The 15263-nt window shown below is 37.9% G+C and overlaps 1 long non-coding RNA gene across 4 annotated transcripts in view; it reads right to left on the reverse strand.

Moving 5' to 3' along the window:
* Positions 1 to 15263, reverse strand: part of LOC110295223 — a 61190-nt gene that overhangs the window by 8989 nt on the left and 36938 nt on the right. For 3 of the 4 annotated variants that reach the window (XR_002378030.1, XR_002378031.2, XR_002378029.2), the window contains exon 3: positions 8547 to 8656. This is a non-coding gene — a long non-coding RNA (uncharacterized LOC110295223). Of the gene's footprint in view, positions 1 to 2946; positions 3275 to 3626; positions 3711 to 8546; positions 8657 to 15263 lie in introns of all 4 variants that reach the window. The other variant, XR_003836736.1, reaches the window with a different exon arrangement.

Here is a 15263-nt window from a genome sequence, read left to right on the forward strand (position 1 = left end):
CTTTATATGCCCCAATATAGGGGAATGCCAGGGCCAAAAGAATGGGAATGGGTGGGTAGGGAAGTGGGGGGCGCTATGGGGGACTTTTGGGATAACATTGGAAATGTAATTGAGGAAAATATGTAATAAAAATATTAAAAATTAAAAAAAAAAGAAGTGGGTTGGTGTTGGAGAGATGGCTCAGCGGTTAAGAGCACTGACTGCTCTTCCGAAGATCCTGAGTTCAAATCCCAGCAACCACATGGTGGCTCACAACCATCTATAATGAGATCTGATGCTCTCTTCTGAGGTGTCTGAAGGCAGCTACAGTGTACTTACATATAATAAATAAATAAATCTTTTAAAAAAAGAAGTGGGTTTTATGCAGTATTGGCTTTGTTTGCATTGCCATCTTATTTTTTTAATGAACTTATATTTATATTTTCTGTGAAAATGGCATATTGCATTTACGTTTTGTTCTTCTGTTTCAAACAGAAGTGAAATGGAGAAATATACATAGATGTATATTGTGTGTGTATGTTTATGTATGCATGGGTTCAACCAGGAGTAAAGAGGGAGAAATGACCTCTGTTGGAAGAGAAATAAAACAGACAGGAATGAGTGAGGGGGCTGTGGCAAAAGTGTGGATCTGGTGCAGGAGTCCATCTAATAGGTTTGATGTTTTAGACCTCCCATAATGTGACTATCATAAAGGTTACATCATCTATGATGGGGAGCCAGGACCAGACACTGCTCAGAAGCTATAGTGCATTTTCTCATCCCTGAAGAATGAATTCTTGTTGCATTCCTTATCTGCCTTCGTGGACTTTACCAGCCTCAAACTTGAGTGACCTTAGAACTCACAGAAAACAAGCTTGAAGCTATACATGGAGCCAAACTATAGCAAACTTGAAGACTTAATCTATAACATTACTAATGTATGAGAAAAGGGATCCAGGATAGTGTAGAAAGGGTAGGAATCCAATGCTCAGGCCTGAGGAAAGGATGGCAAAGATCAAATTATTATGTATAGCAGAATGAATATAATGAAGCCTTTCTTAACTCATTAACATTAACTCAAAACCTAGTCCTATTCTTATTTTGTAGCCTACCTCTAATTAGATTAAAAACCAGGAATCAGATGTTCTAGATATAGATATGCAGTGTAGGTATAGTAAAGTAAATATAAAAGAACAGGTTAATTGCACAAAAAGCAGTTATATTCTACCATAACATGTATATACCCCAAGCTGTAGAAGTATTCTCCTGTTACCATTCATGTCCAGGGTCATAAAAGAAACTCTTGTATCAGAAGATGCTGGATTCAAGAAGAGCTAGCACATCATACAGGAAGATACAAATTAAAAATGCTCAAAAGGAGGACATTCAATTGTTAGAAGGATATCAGGAGGATCAGGCAGGAGACTAGAGAATTTTGGAACGCCATCAGAGAAAGATAAATTTGGAGCAACAACAGATAGCTCTTAGACAGTTAGAGATTCAGTTGAGTAAGGAAATAGTTACTTGCTTAATCAATTAAGACTGAAACTCACCCTTCAAAGAGTTCTGGTTCAAGGTTAGCATGACAATAAAATTTTAAGTTGTCTTATTTTCTACAGTATAAATATCCACAAAGAATCAGATGTTTTATAAAGAATATCTCCTTTGCAATAGGCAAATAAACACATTTTATCTTTAAAGGAACAAAGAAATAGAGAACAAATAGGAAGCAAAATGAACTTTAAAATTTCTCTGAGAAGGGCTGGCAAGGTGACTGCTAACTAGATAGCTCAGTAGGTGTTTAGAAACTCCTCACATCTGGCAATGGGAATTCCATCTCAAGACCCCACAGAAAAGTAGGAGGAAAGAGCCAATAATTCAAAGTTGTTCTGTGACCTCTGTATACATTCTGTAAAATAATGAATCCCACACAAACACCAGGCACTTACAAAATAACAATAGCAATGGTAATAAGTTCTCCGAAAGATTAAAGTTACTGAATTCAGGAAGAAGGACAAATTCTATTTCAAGGGAACATAACAACAACAAAAAAAAAAGAAAGAAATTAACAAAATTAAAATTATAAGATCTGAAGAATAAATGTTTAAAAATTCAACATGTTTGGACAATCAAACTAAAGAAACTGAGACAAAAGTTCAAAGAGCTAAACGTAGAAAAGAAATCAGAGAATCTGTGCAGAAGAAAAGAGGTAAATATTAAGAATCCTATCCTCCCTGGTCTTCAGCTAGCATTCCAGCTTCTTGGCCCTGACACTGATGGCCTGGTTTCATCAAGAAGTAGTTGCACAAGAGAATACATCGCCCCTTGTCCCACAACAGGTTAAAATGTTAGATCAAAAGGAAACTCCCTGGCATAGGGGACAAAATGTTAACCTATAATGACATTGACAGATCAGGAAAGTGGGCCCAGATCTATCGACAGGTATATTAATTTACTAAAATAGTTCAACAATACGATAGGGCAGTCGATCTGCTTTATGCAGAACAAGGAGGTATTGTGTGGCCTTAAGAGAAAGATGTCGTTTCTATATAAACCACTCAGGAATCATTAGAGACAATCTGACTATACTAAAAATAAAAAATAATAATAATAATAAAAATTGTCAAAAGGGACCTGAGATAAAATAAAGGACTTGTCTCCATTTTTAGTTCCAGGCTCCTCATACATAATAACTCTGACGCCACCCATTACAAGGCCTTTGGCCCTTCTGCTTCTGCTAATTGCTGTTGGATCTTGCATCATTGATGCCTTAACTAACTGATAATTTTTGTCTGAGTACCATTAAGCTGATGGTTATTAAGTTTCAATATAAATAGGTACCTATAACATAGTCAAGGATTTGACTCTGGATACAACTCAAGGGGGTTGGGGTAGTGAGAGACCAAAACAGGAACAAGAACAATACACTTTGCCAGTTAATGGGAAACCAAAACAGGGAAAATATACCTTGCCGGTTAAGAGCTCTGTTTGTAGTTAAGAAGTTCCTGTTCGTCCTATGTTTGTTTGAGCCATCTGCACCAGATGTGTTTGATCACACGTGGGCAGGAGATACGTCGGCAGGAACTATATCAGTTTGTACACTTGCCCATGATTGGAACATATGTAGGCAGAAACTATGTCAGGATATATGGTTGCCCCTGATTAGACTTGATTGGAGATACAGTGGCCTTGTGGTTGCTTTTTAAAGCTTCTGCAAGGAACGACCATTTCCCGAGAACCTGGGTGTGGACCAGGCCAGAGTTCTTCCACCTGGCCAGTATTTAATTAGAGCTTCCTTCAAAATAGAAAAAAAAATTAAGAATTTTAGATATAAAAGATAAAGAAAACACAGCAAAAAAAAAAGTAATTTTTTTTTTAAGTTCCCAGAATTTAGAGTTCAGGGACTGAAAGGCCCCATAGGGGATGTATTATATTTGACTCTAAGAAATTAACACAGACTGTCATCAAGGCATATCAGAGTAAAACTTTAGAACACAAGAAGGGAAAAACGAAAAGCGTGTAAGTATTCATTCCTCAAAGCTACATGAACTTAACTGGCACTTGATTCTAGGAAATCATGCAGAGAACCGGTTAGAAGTTCATACCTGGGCAAATCAAATGAGAAAGAAGAAAAATGTGTTTCCAACCTGACATCTTTAAGAGTTACTGTCCAGTGAACTTTCGTTCTGAGAGATGTATAGTATTTTTTTTCCTCAAACAAGGCAATAAATCTGAAAGAGAAGCAAAAGAACTGCCAAAGCTGTGACTCTTGGTAGATGCAAAGGTGGCTCATGATGATGGCAAATGTGCATCCAAACTGCTGCTCTCAAATGCCCACCCAGAAAGTGGTCCAGACGCCTCCCACTATGCTCCACTTCCTCAAATTTCATCATCTCCCAAAAGCACTAAGACAGCACTAAGTCTTTAACTCATGGGCCCTTAGAGGGATATATAAGATTGAAACTGTAACACACAAAAGTACAATCCTTACTTAAACAAAAGGTGAGGTATAACTATTTTGACAGTATAAGAAAATTAGCTTGATTTTGGAGCAAGAAGTAAAGAGATAATATGAAAAAAAACTAAAGCAAAATATAGTAGTATTTTCATGTTGCCTAGAAATACAGAAGTACCTTCCAATAATGAAATAGAGGCAGGGGAGATCAATGGCTCTTGTAAACAGTAGAATCAGTTTTCTGCAGGACAAGAACCATGATAGGTTGTTCAACCCCAAGCAGTTAACCCTAAGCACATATACACATGAGCAACACTAAATGGACTAAAAGATGGGATTTATTTAAATTTTAATAATGCATTCTGCACATTAGGTTTAGACTCAAGTGATAGACACAGATAGTAAGAAAATAACAATATGACATTCTGTATCTTTCTAGCTGGAAGATTTTGCAGATAGATGGATCCTCGAAGGCTGATCTACTAATAGTCAAGGTACTAGGGTCCATCTAGATTTCTTTCTGCCCTTCTAGAGAAGAACATGGTTGATCCTAAGTCCCAAGATGCTATCTCTATAACACCAAGTATCATATCTAAAATTCATTAGCAGAGAGAAAAGAGGCAACGATTTCTAAAATTTTTTTCTTTGTAAAACAATTTATTATTTATTGATGTGTATTTTTGTGCCTGAATGAGTTTCTTTGTGCTACATGTGCATAGGTGCCCACTGAGTCAAGAATCTACTGCCCAGATCCTATAGAACTGGAAAGACAAGTAGCTGTGAGAAACCTGATAGAGTTTCTGAACTTGGCTCCTCCCAAGAGCAGTACACAGTCTGGACCACTGAGACATCTCTCTAGTTCTTTGTCCTTATTTTTAAGTATTTTTTTCTTAGTAATTAGACATAGTACTACTGCTACCTAATTTTAATGGCCAAATATTCATGCTGGGAGCATGCTTGTTACATGGGCACCTAGGCCTATCTACTTATGCCCATAAAATTCAACTCCAGATCTTCAGATATAAGTCTAGTTCCCTTCCATACTCAAAGAAGTATGGAAGTATACTTTGCCACAGAAACTATTCCAGTAAACCGAAACTTGTCATAATCATAATGAGGAGATCAACTGATCACAGATAACCTAGCCCTACTTGATACATGTACAACACAATTTCTACACCTAAGGCTCAGGGAACATTCAGGAAGAGGGAGCAAAACCGGAAAAGATTGTAAGAACCAAAAGATCAGATAGGCACTCTCCCGTGAAACAGTGACTCCTAAAAATGACAGGGAATAATATGGCTGCATAGGCAAGAGGAGGACAATGGCAACACCAAGGAACAGACTAATGTGGAAATGGGGTGTCTCAAAAGGCCCCATACATGGAGCTGGCTGCTAGAAAGGCAGAATTAGTCTTCCCCGGGGAAGAGTCCCTTACTTGGGTATCCAAAAATGCAAGTAATCAGCCCATGAATTATATACAAACAAGCAATACTATATTTTAACTAAAATTTATACCATCAGACTTATCAGCTCAAAGGGAGAAGACCTAGATTATAGTCAGCAGTTATGTGATGTGGTCGTCCATTTTACGATGACACCCTTATGGTACTTAGCAATTATCACTGGTGACAGAGGAAGGAAACAAGATAAATAGAAGGCATAGAAAAAAGGTCCAAGGGTAATGGTTTATCTGCTCTGTAGGAAACATGACGTGAAATAAAAGAACCACACATTTGTTTAAACATATTATATCTGATAAAAAAAAAGAAGACAGGCACATGTATATAATTCATCATCTCCTTTATAAAAGAAAGGATCTTGTATTGTTATCAGTATGATTCTGAGGTCTATAAACCATAAAAAAGGGCTAAGAAACATTGTATCCTCAGATCCTTCAGACTCTGACTTTGTAAACAAAGGTAGTTACATGTAAGAACAGAGCTGTATTCTGAAAAGGAGTTGTAAGGCCATTTCATAATTGCACAGACATCCCAGAAGACACTTGACCAGATCTAAATGCTGTGATCCAGACAATATAATATATATTGTCGTTATATACGGTCCATTATTGATTGAAATGTTACACAGTTTGTATGTTAAAAGTGATAAGACTTGGCAAAGTTAGATGGGCCATCTATAGATACTTATTCTAGCATTTATTTTTATTTTCTCTACATTTAAACTGTTTCACATAATTAATAACTGGGTTACTTTCCTTTTTTTTTCTTTTAATATTTTTATTCCAGGTAACCAAGAGTAGCTTAATCATATTATATGAACCAAACTGACCTTGAACTCACAGCAATACTCTTGGTTTAGCTTCCTGAGTTCTAGAACAGCAAGTATATATTCCCCAGGGATGGCATGTAGTTTGATTTCAAAGTGTCAGGTCTTGCACAATTCTTGTTTAGTTAATACAAAAATGTTATCTAAACCCATATATATATTCACAAGCTAGTTATAAGAAAAGTAAGCTTTTAAAAAAAAGTGAAAATGTCATTTTGCATAAAAATCAAGAATATTTACTCAAAAGGATTGTTTTTTTAAAACCCTGAGAAACATTTTCTTATCCAGTAGTATTTCTTGAAATAATAGGCTTGCTTGTTTTGTCCTCCAAGAGGTTCATGTGCAAAATAAAGGCAAGATTACATTTTATTCAATGATTTCTTCTATCTCCAATAGAATTGTCATAGAATACTTCTCCTGGTACCAAAGAGACTGACAGGTACGCTAATGCTCAGACAGCCCTCCAAAGGAGCACAGAGAGAATGCATGGCAGGCTTCTCTCTACAGAATATAAGGAATGTATCCTGGCCAGCCCTCAGCTCAATTAAACCACTTCATGGCATCTTGCTCTTTATAAATAAGGTTAATTTGATACCTTATTGCCACAATTCTGTTATCAAAAATAAAAAAGCAGTAGTCAGCCCACTGTCTGTGGATTCAAATACACCTTGACTTCTAGTTTGAAGTTTTCTTTTCTTTTTCCTTTCCAATAACAACGTTAGCCTAGCTGCTTCCCTGGCCAAAGTGGCCTGTGGGTTCCCAGGGAGTGCCTGCTAGAGTTGGGGACTGAGATAAAGCAAAGCAATGAGTGGGCGAGGGAAGTGAGGAGGGGAAGATGTGGGTAAAGAGGAAGAGGGAGATGCAGCAGGGTAAGACTAAGAGAGTAGATTTGGAAGAGCTGGAGCAGAGGTGAAGACTGGCAGTTAGCCTGCTTCAGAAGCTAAACATTTACTCAAGAAAAAAGTATGTAACTAATAACTAACACGAGGTGAACTACATAATGACGGTTCATCAGAAAGCTTTATCCTAAACAATTCATATTATAAAATACTCTTTACACACCAATTTACTGGTTGTTGTTTAAGCCTGTGAATCCTGGAAGATTTCATATGTTCTGATTACTTGTACAAAGGCAACTATGTTCTCCTATTGAGTCACACTGCGATTAAATGAAGAAAACTCAAAATGCTCTCCTCCTAGGCACAGGAGGCCATAGGGACATTCCTTGACTTCCTCATTGGCAAGGATCTGTTTATTGAGTAACCGTTAGTGTCCACCAGCTCCACGGATCTCCGCTTAGTCAACGTTTCTACCATGACTCTTCTTACACTCATATCGCTATATTTAGACGAAATGAGGCATTGCTTGTATAAGGTTTCTATGGTAGTCTATGTTTGCTTGTTTTTAAAAAGAGGGTTATTGTTATTATGATTAAGTGTGTATGTGTGTGTGTGTGTGTGTGTGTGTGTGTTGTGAGGTGTGTAAATTTGTGTGTAAGAGACTATAGAGGCCAGAGGCATATTATTTCTCTAGAGTTGGACTCATGGGAAATTGTGAACCACCTGATGTGGGTGCTGGGGACTGAACTCCGGTCCTCTGCAAGAGCATTATGTACTTTCAGAGATGGGGCCCATTTCTCAGGCCCCAGCTGCATGCATTTGAAAATGTCTCCCTAATCTCTCTGCATCCCATCTCTATTTCCATCCTATACGGTTGTTTATTCGTTCTTGTTTTTCTGCCTCAAGAGTGTGATGTCCCAGAAGGAAGGTGCATGGCTTTAATTAGGTAATTTTGCAAATATATGGCTCAGCACATCATATAAAGCAAGATTATATGTATTTTAAAACTGTATTTTAAGAAATGATAAAGGAAAGTCAGTATTTGTCCGATGGCATTGTGCTAAACACTGACACTGCGATCTGGCCAAGGTAGAGTAGGACCATTATGATCCAAAGGCTTCCCTTACTGGTCTGTTTCTAGTTAGCTTCTCTGTTGCTGTGATAAACATTAACCAGAACCAACTTGGGAGGGGAAAAGTTTTCTTTAGCTTACAGGTTCAAGTCCATCATCTCTGGAACCTGGGCAGCCTCTATGTAAATGCCAGGGGCGGGGAAGAGGGAGGGGTGCAGCAGCAAAACCATCTCCTGCAGGATGACCTAATTGAGGACTGCCTGATAGATCAAGGATTGCTGGCATAGACAATGCCCATCAATCAGGAACTGCTGTTTAGAAGAGATGCTTTCTTGGGACCAATGAGGCGCGGGTGGAAGGTATTAAAGAAGCTTACAGCAGTGTTCAGAGAGCTTGCTGCAGCATTTCTCACCTGCTTCCAGAGTCTGTGTTGATGACTTTGTGACACCTCACCTCCAACCCCACAAGGGCAGGTAGGCTCAGGCGGTGAGCAGTCCAGGGTACAAGCAACAGAGCAGGAATCTAGAGACAGGAAACTGCAGGTTAATGTTTTTTTCCTAGGTCCATGTTCACATGTTCAGCTACCTTTCTTACACACCTCAGTCTGGCCAACCTGCTCACCCACAAGGTAAGCTGCCTTTCTGACCCAACCCCATTTCTTTGTTTTATGCTTTTAAAAATGGAGATTAGATTCTTCTCTCATATAATACATGCCAACCAGTTTCCTCTCCCTCCATGCCTCCCAGATTCTCCCACACACCTCCCTTCTCCCCCAGATACATCCCTCCTCTATATCCGTTCAGCAAAGAGCAGGCCTCCAAGAGAGAACAGCCAAATATGACACAACAGAATATACAGTAAAGACAAGGCAAAAGGCCTCACACCGAGTCGCACAAGGCAGTCCAACAGGGAGAAAAGAATCTTAAGAGCAGACAGACAAGTCAAAGACATACATGCTCCCACAATTAGAAATCCTACAAAAACACCAAGTGAATAGCCACAACATATGTAAGACAGCATGGTGCAGACCTCTGCAGGCCCTGGGAATGCCACTTCAGTCTCTACGAGCTCATATGTACTCTCCTTGGTTGATTTAGTGAGTTCTCCTGCTATCCTCCATACCCTCTGAATCCTATAATCTTTCCAGCCTCTTCCATGGGATTCCCTGAGGCTCAATGGAGTGTTCTAATTTAGACTCTCCCTCAGCATAACGTTTGGCTGTGGGTATCTGTATGATCAGGACTCGTGTACATCAACTAAAAATCAAGATGTCCTCACAGATACGGCCACAGGCAAATAGAAGGGAATTCTTCTATTGAATTTCCCTCTTCCCGTGTGTGTTAACTAACCAGACTAATTTTGTAAATTTTAATTAAATTTAATTAACAAAATTATAAAAAGCTGCAAAACAAAGTCTGACAGAATGCAATCGTTATGTGTTTATGTTTATTTGACAGCAAGTGCATTGGGAATTTCCCTCCTCATTGACATCAGAATTCAGAGGTTTCAATTCCTAGGAAATCTATTCCTACAACCAACAAGAATAACAAGGCATCGTAGTCAACACTGGAAAGAGGGGCAGGCAAGATGGCTAGTGTGTTGCCAGAAATCTTACAAGAGCAACAGAAGTGACACCCGGAACAAAGTTTCTTTCCTATGGGCAGAAGCTTCTTCTGTTGCCTGCTTTCCCAGTAAATTCCCAGTAGCCACAGCTTTAATGTTTGCAGAGCTCAGTTCTTGAAAATATATGACATTTTCTGAAGATTCCAGAACAGAGCCTAAAGCATCTTAGATGCATGACTCTTTTTTTATTAGATATTTTCTTTATATACATTTCAAATGCTATCCCGAAAGTTCCCTGTACCCTCTTTAACCTTTTCCAGTCACACTTCTCAAAATGAAACTATTAATAATTGGGGTTCTGTCTACATTTTATACTTAACCTGATGTAATATACACATATTCAAAACTATATAGTTATCAGTCACCTCGAGAATGTAAAAAGTCACAAGTGTTACTAAGTGTAGAAGATTGAATGATGCCCTTCCCGTCAAATTTCTTGGCAACCCAGAACATCAAAATGGGAGTTTGTTTGTAAATAGGGTCTTTCACATCCTTGGAAGGAAGGGGCAAGATTACATAGGAACATCAATTTGAGACAGAATCAGGTTGGTGCAAGCTCAAATCCTCCAGAGCCAGCAAGAGAAGGAAGATACTAGTACCCTCACCTATGCCCTTTTACAGGAAAAATGACCTAGATGATACCTTGAATTGGATATCTGAATACTCAAATCTGTGAAATGCTCAACTTCTGTCTTCTGTTTTAAAGAACCTACCTGTTGTATTTTGTTATGAGACTTCCAAAAGACTCATATACCATTGAGTTTTAATACCCAAAAGTGAGCATTGTATCGTTTGATGAAAATGTTAAAAACGTTAATTTAAAAATATAATGGTAAATAACTTTAACATTAGAATGTATGAAAAAGAAAAAGAGTTGAAAAAAAAAAGAAAAAACCCTGTTAGTGAGATGGGGAGATAGCTCAGTGAGTAAAGTGTTTGCCTTTAAAATACAAGAACCAAGTTTAATTTCTAGAACCCATGTTAAAAAAACAAACAAAGATGAATGCCCTTTGTAAGACCTTTTTGGCCTCACCATGCTCTGCTACCTGTCCCAGAACCTTGCCCAAGTGGGCCCATACATAGCCACCTGTGTACTGAGGGCCCTGAACCCTGCCTTCAAAATGGCCCTGGAAATCTTGCTCAAACAGATCCATAAAACCACTAGTGATAAGATATCTCAGCCCTATCTTGCCCATGCTATAATCTAGCAATTCCTCTCCAAAATGTATGTATACTTCCACTAACTCATACATAAATATATAACCAAGGGAAATAAATACAAGTCCATAAGAATTATTTTATTTGTAATATGAATGGCTCTAGAAGTCTTTCATCAGTGGAGTGAGAACATAATTTGAAGTGTGTGTAAATGAATACTACAGAATGAAATATAAAAGGATGACCCATTACTACATGCCACAACGTGGATGTCTCTCTCATACACGAAAAAGAAGGTCAAGAACACAATATAAAGCAGCATTTAATTCCATTATTTTTGAAAATTGAGTTTCAGGACAGGTAAGTAAAATTAATGAAAACTTGGAGACAATTACAGAAAACCACATGGGTCAAAGTGAAGAGAACAATACTGGAAGAGTCAGAATATGTGATGTGAGATTGTGTATCCTAGAAATGAGAAGAAAAACACACACGCACACCCATGATACCTCCACATCATGCCTTCCTAAACAACACGTGGAGAAGTACAATATCAATAGACAAGCTGACAGGAAAGAAGAAGCCTCGCAGGGCCCCACACCCAGATAAAGAATCACAGGCAGCTAAAGACAGATGAAAGGGGAGAAATAGTCTTCTTCAGGGGAAATCCCCTAATTAGTTATCCAACTCCAAGTGGTCTGTCCTAAAGTTATATACACATAGGTTACATTAAAGAGAATGAGTAGGTCATATTTACATATTTAGGCGTGCGTGCATGTGTGTGTGTAACAATAACAAAGAAAGAGGCTTTTTCTTGTTTTGAAGGGGAACAAGAGACATTACATGGAAGGGATTAGAGAGAAGAAATGGTAACTGAATTGATATAATTAAATTTCAATTATTTTTTAAAAATCTGTAGAGCATGAGGTACCACTATGATAATGTTGAGCTGACTCACATTGCTAATATGTTTATCAGTGAGATACAAACTTAATTAAAGAAAAAAATCAATGAAAGATATAATGTGGGCAGGGGTAGACAGAAGAAACAGCTGTCGGTATAAGTGGGTATGGAAGTAGCAGCTGGAATTGAAATTTTTTGCCTGGATCTGGGAAAAAGGGCCTGAGAAAGAAGTGAAAATTTTATTGAGTTCAAAATTCGTTTGTTTTTTATATTAATGTTATCCCTCTAAGGAAAAGTAAAATTATGAAAAAAACCAACAAAGCACACAATTTGAAGGACTCTGGAAGTAACCAGACCTCCTTGTAAAGGTCCTTTAGGGTAAATGGCTCATTGCTTCATTTTATGAGAAAGGGAGGTGGATTCTGGGTGATTCTGGGCTTTGTTGTTCAGGGAGTTAGATAATGAAGTCATTGAACTATTTACACATATGCTTGAAGGTTACAAAACACTGGAATGATGCCCTGAAGACTTAAAGAGTAAGGAAAGCCATCTTAGCAATTACCATCTGGCAAACCCAACACTTCCATTATTATTTAAACAACACTCTGGGAAACAAAGAGTCATGAGCTTGAAAAGAAAGGAGTATCAGTCAGAAAACCTTCAGGAGCAGCAAAGGACACAGCACTAGGGGGTCAGAACCCTGAATTTTTGTTTTGGTTCTGGAGTAGAAGTCTTTCTTGTTGGTTTCCTTTCTACACATTTTTTTTTTTTTTTTTGCTTTTCGTTCTCTTTTGGTGCCACCACATCTCCCAATTTCCCTCTCAACATTGACATGCATGCAAACATGACCTCCCTAGCTAGACAGTTGCATATAATCTTGTGACTCTATGTACCATCCATAAGCTAGTGCCTCCCAAATCAGTTTCAGACCTGACTTCTTATCTAATACAGATTTGTAACGTATCAATTGGATGTCTCCATTTGGTATTTAAAAAACATCTCCACCTTAAGTTTTGAATTTTCCATTCATATTCTATTCTTCAGGCTTCGTTTTAGAAAAATTTAATCACATTTCTTGAAGCTAAAATCCTCAAAATAGAGAATGATCACAAACTGGAAAGCTATGTTACACTTCTGAGTTAAGTCAAGGCATTTGTCATCATGGTCTGTGTTACATGCATACACTATTCCTACTGTCTATCTCTACATGACAAGGAAAGATTCATAAGCACAGGTGATTTATTGTGTTATTGATGTGCTGTCATTGTCTAGGGCAATGCCTGGAATGTTTTAGACATCAGAAACATTGGATTAATAAATAAATTATATACAGAATTGTAAATATATATGCATAAAAATGTGTACATGCAATATATACATATTATTTCTGATTGACATGATTCAGATGATAATATAGAATTATTTATAGTGCCATCATATACTCCTTGTATTGCTAAGTTTCTAAAGTTGTGAGAAAGTTAAGAGGAGAGGCAAGAAGAACAGTGAAAAGTGTGAGCACTATGTCTAGGCAGCATACATCATTGTTGGCAGAGTCTTTATTTCTCAATTTCCCTAATGCTAAAACATATTTTTGGTCTCAAAGCTGGTATTTGTAAAGTTTTTGAAGCCAATAGGCCAGCATTCGGCCACCATTCCTCACATTATTAGCCAACCTATAACACAGCAGTATGTTGTCCTCCTGTTTTACTGCGTATACTGTAAGTGTAGGCCTTTCTTGCAGTGTATTAGGTGCCACATCATGCACACTTAGGTGCTGTCGGCTGGGTATTTTGCTGTGTGGAGTGACCCTCAGGAACAGTGCTGAAGCTCTATTTAGTTTTTTCAAGCACAAGGAAGTATCATGGAAAAAAATGTCTTTGTCAGAGATGTTTTCATTGATGTGTGAATTTCAGTGCTCAATGAGATCTAGGGCTCAGGGCCAGGGAGTCAGCAACATTTATTAAATAGAGTCTGTTTAAATAAATACATCCATTGCTTAGCATTATAGATTGACATGTGGGTGAAAATGTTGCCCCCAGAAGCTAGCAGGAATCAAGCCTTACAAAAGAATCTCTCATGTGCAAAATCCTTTAGTATCTGCTAGGTTAATTTCCCTCAGAATTTTGTAGAACAAAATTACTAGGAATTGCAAAATGGATTGTGTTTTCTAACATTTACAAAGAAGACTTTGAATGGATCATAGTGTGAATTTTGCTATTAAAAGTCCTACATTTATTTTTACTTGAATAAATAGTACAAGTCATGCATAATTAAAGGAATTGCCAAAAATACTCAGTTTTGAAATTTCTCAATTTCAAAAAAGAATACCCAAGAAGATACACCAACTAAACAATGTGCCTAAATTGCTGAATTTGAATGAAGATGATTGTGAATTTACTAAAAAGCTAGGGTTATTGTGTCTTTAAACTATGGTTCAAATTTATATGCTATTCACAGATGTTCTAATGTAACAATGCTATTACTTAAAGCCCTAGATCTATACATCTTCCTACCATTTCCCACACTGGACTTGCTAAATCACTCTTTTGACAGTGTTGATCTATGTCATTGCTATTTGGGTCTGTGACCACAGATAGTTAAGAGTTCTTCAGTCTTGGTTTATTTTTAAGCCGGTTACACATAAAACCCATCACCAGCACTTTGTCTGCAATTTCTTTATTCCCATTCCTGAATTTGTGCTATATAACCAAGTGGCCCATCAGTGACTATTGAACCAAAACTGCGTTGTTATCTTTAGGATGGATCGATAAAGCTTTGTCATGGGCCACACACACACACACACACACATACACACACACACACACAGAGAGAGAGAGAGAGAGAGAGAGAAAACAGTCAGAAAGTCCCCATTCACTCACTCTCAAGATCATAAAGTATGAGAGTCCCAGGCAGCAACAACTACCATCAGAAAAGTAAAAATCCATAAAAATAATCTATCCAGCTCCAGGGGTCACACTGAAAGACATGCCCTGACATGCTGAAGTTAACTTAAAAAGAAATAACTGCCTTCTCATATTTCACTGATCCTACCTCGCACTTATTTCTTTCACATTTTAACATCTCTGATGATGAAGTAGGCCTCAATAGTTGACATCATGTCAACGGAATTGTCAGTGCTGCTCAGTCTGCTATTCTTAGTGAGGCATAAGCAACAACGGTGCTTCTTCTAATTGATGGAATTTCTAATTTAACAGGATGCAGAGGCATGGATCAAGTACCAGGAGGCTAGAGAACTGCGGATGGTGTGCAAGGGCAGAAGAAAGTTGGGTAACTGGGGCAGAAAACAGCAAAGGTGAATGAGTAGGACGACTCACAAGTAGGGATGGGGAATATTTCAGTCGAAAGACTGTTCAAAGGTCAACTTGTCTGTGATTATCATCCTCAAATATTTAAAAGGCTGTCATGTGGAAGAAGAGAGCACATT

Source organism: Mus caroli, chromosome 5 (genome assembly GCF_900094665.2).
Source record: "Mus caroli chromosome 5, CAROLI_EIJ_v1.1, whole genome shotgun sequence".
Lineage (NCBI taxonomy): Eukaryota > Metazoa > Chordata > Mammalia > Rodentia > Muridae > Mus > Mus caroli.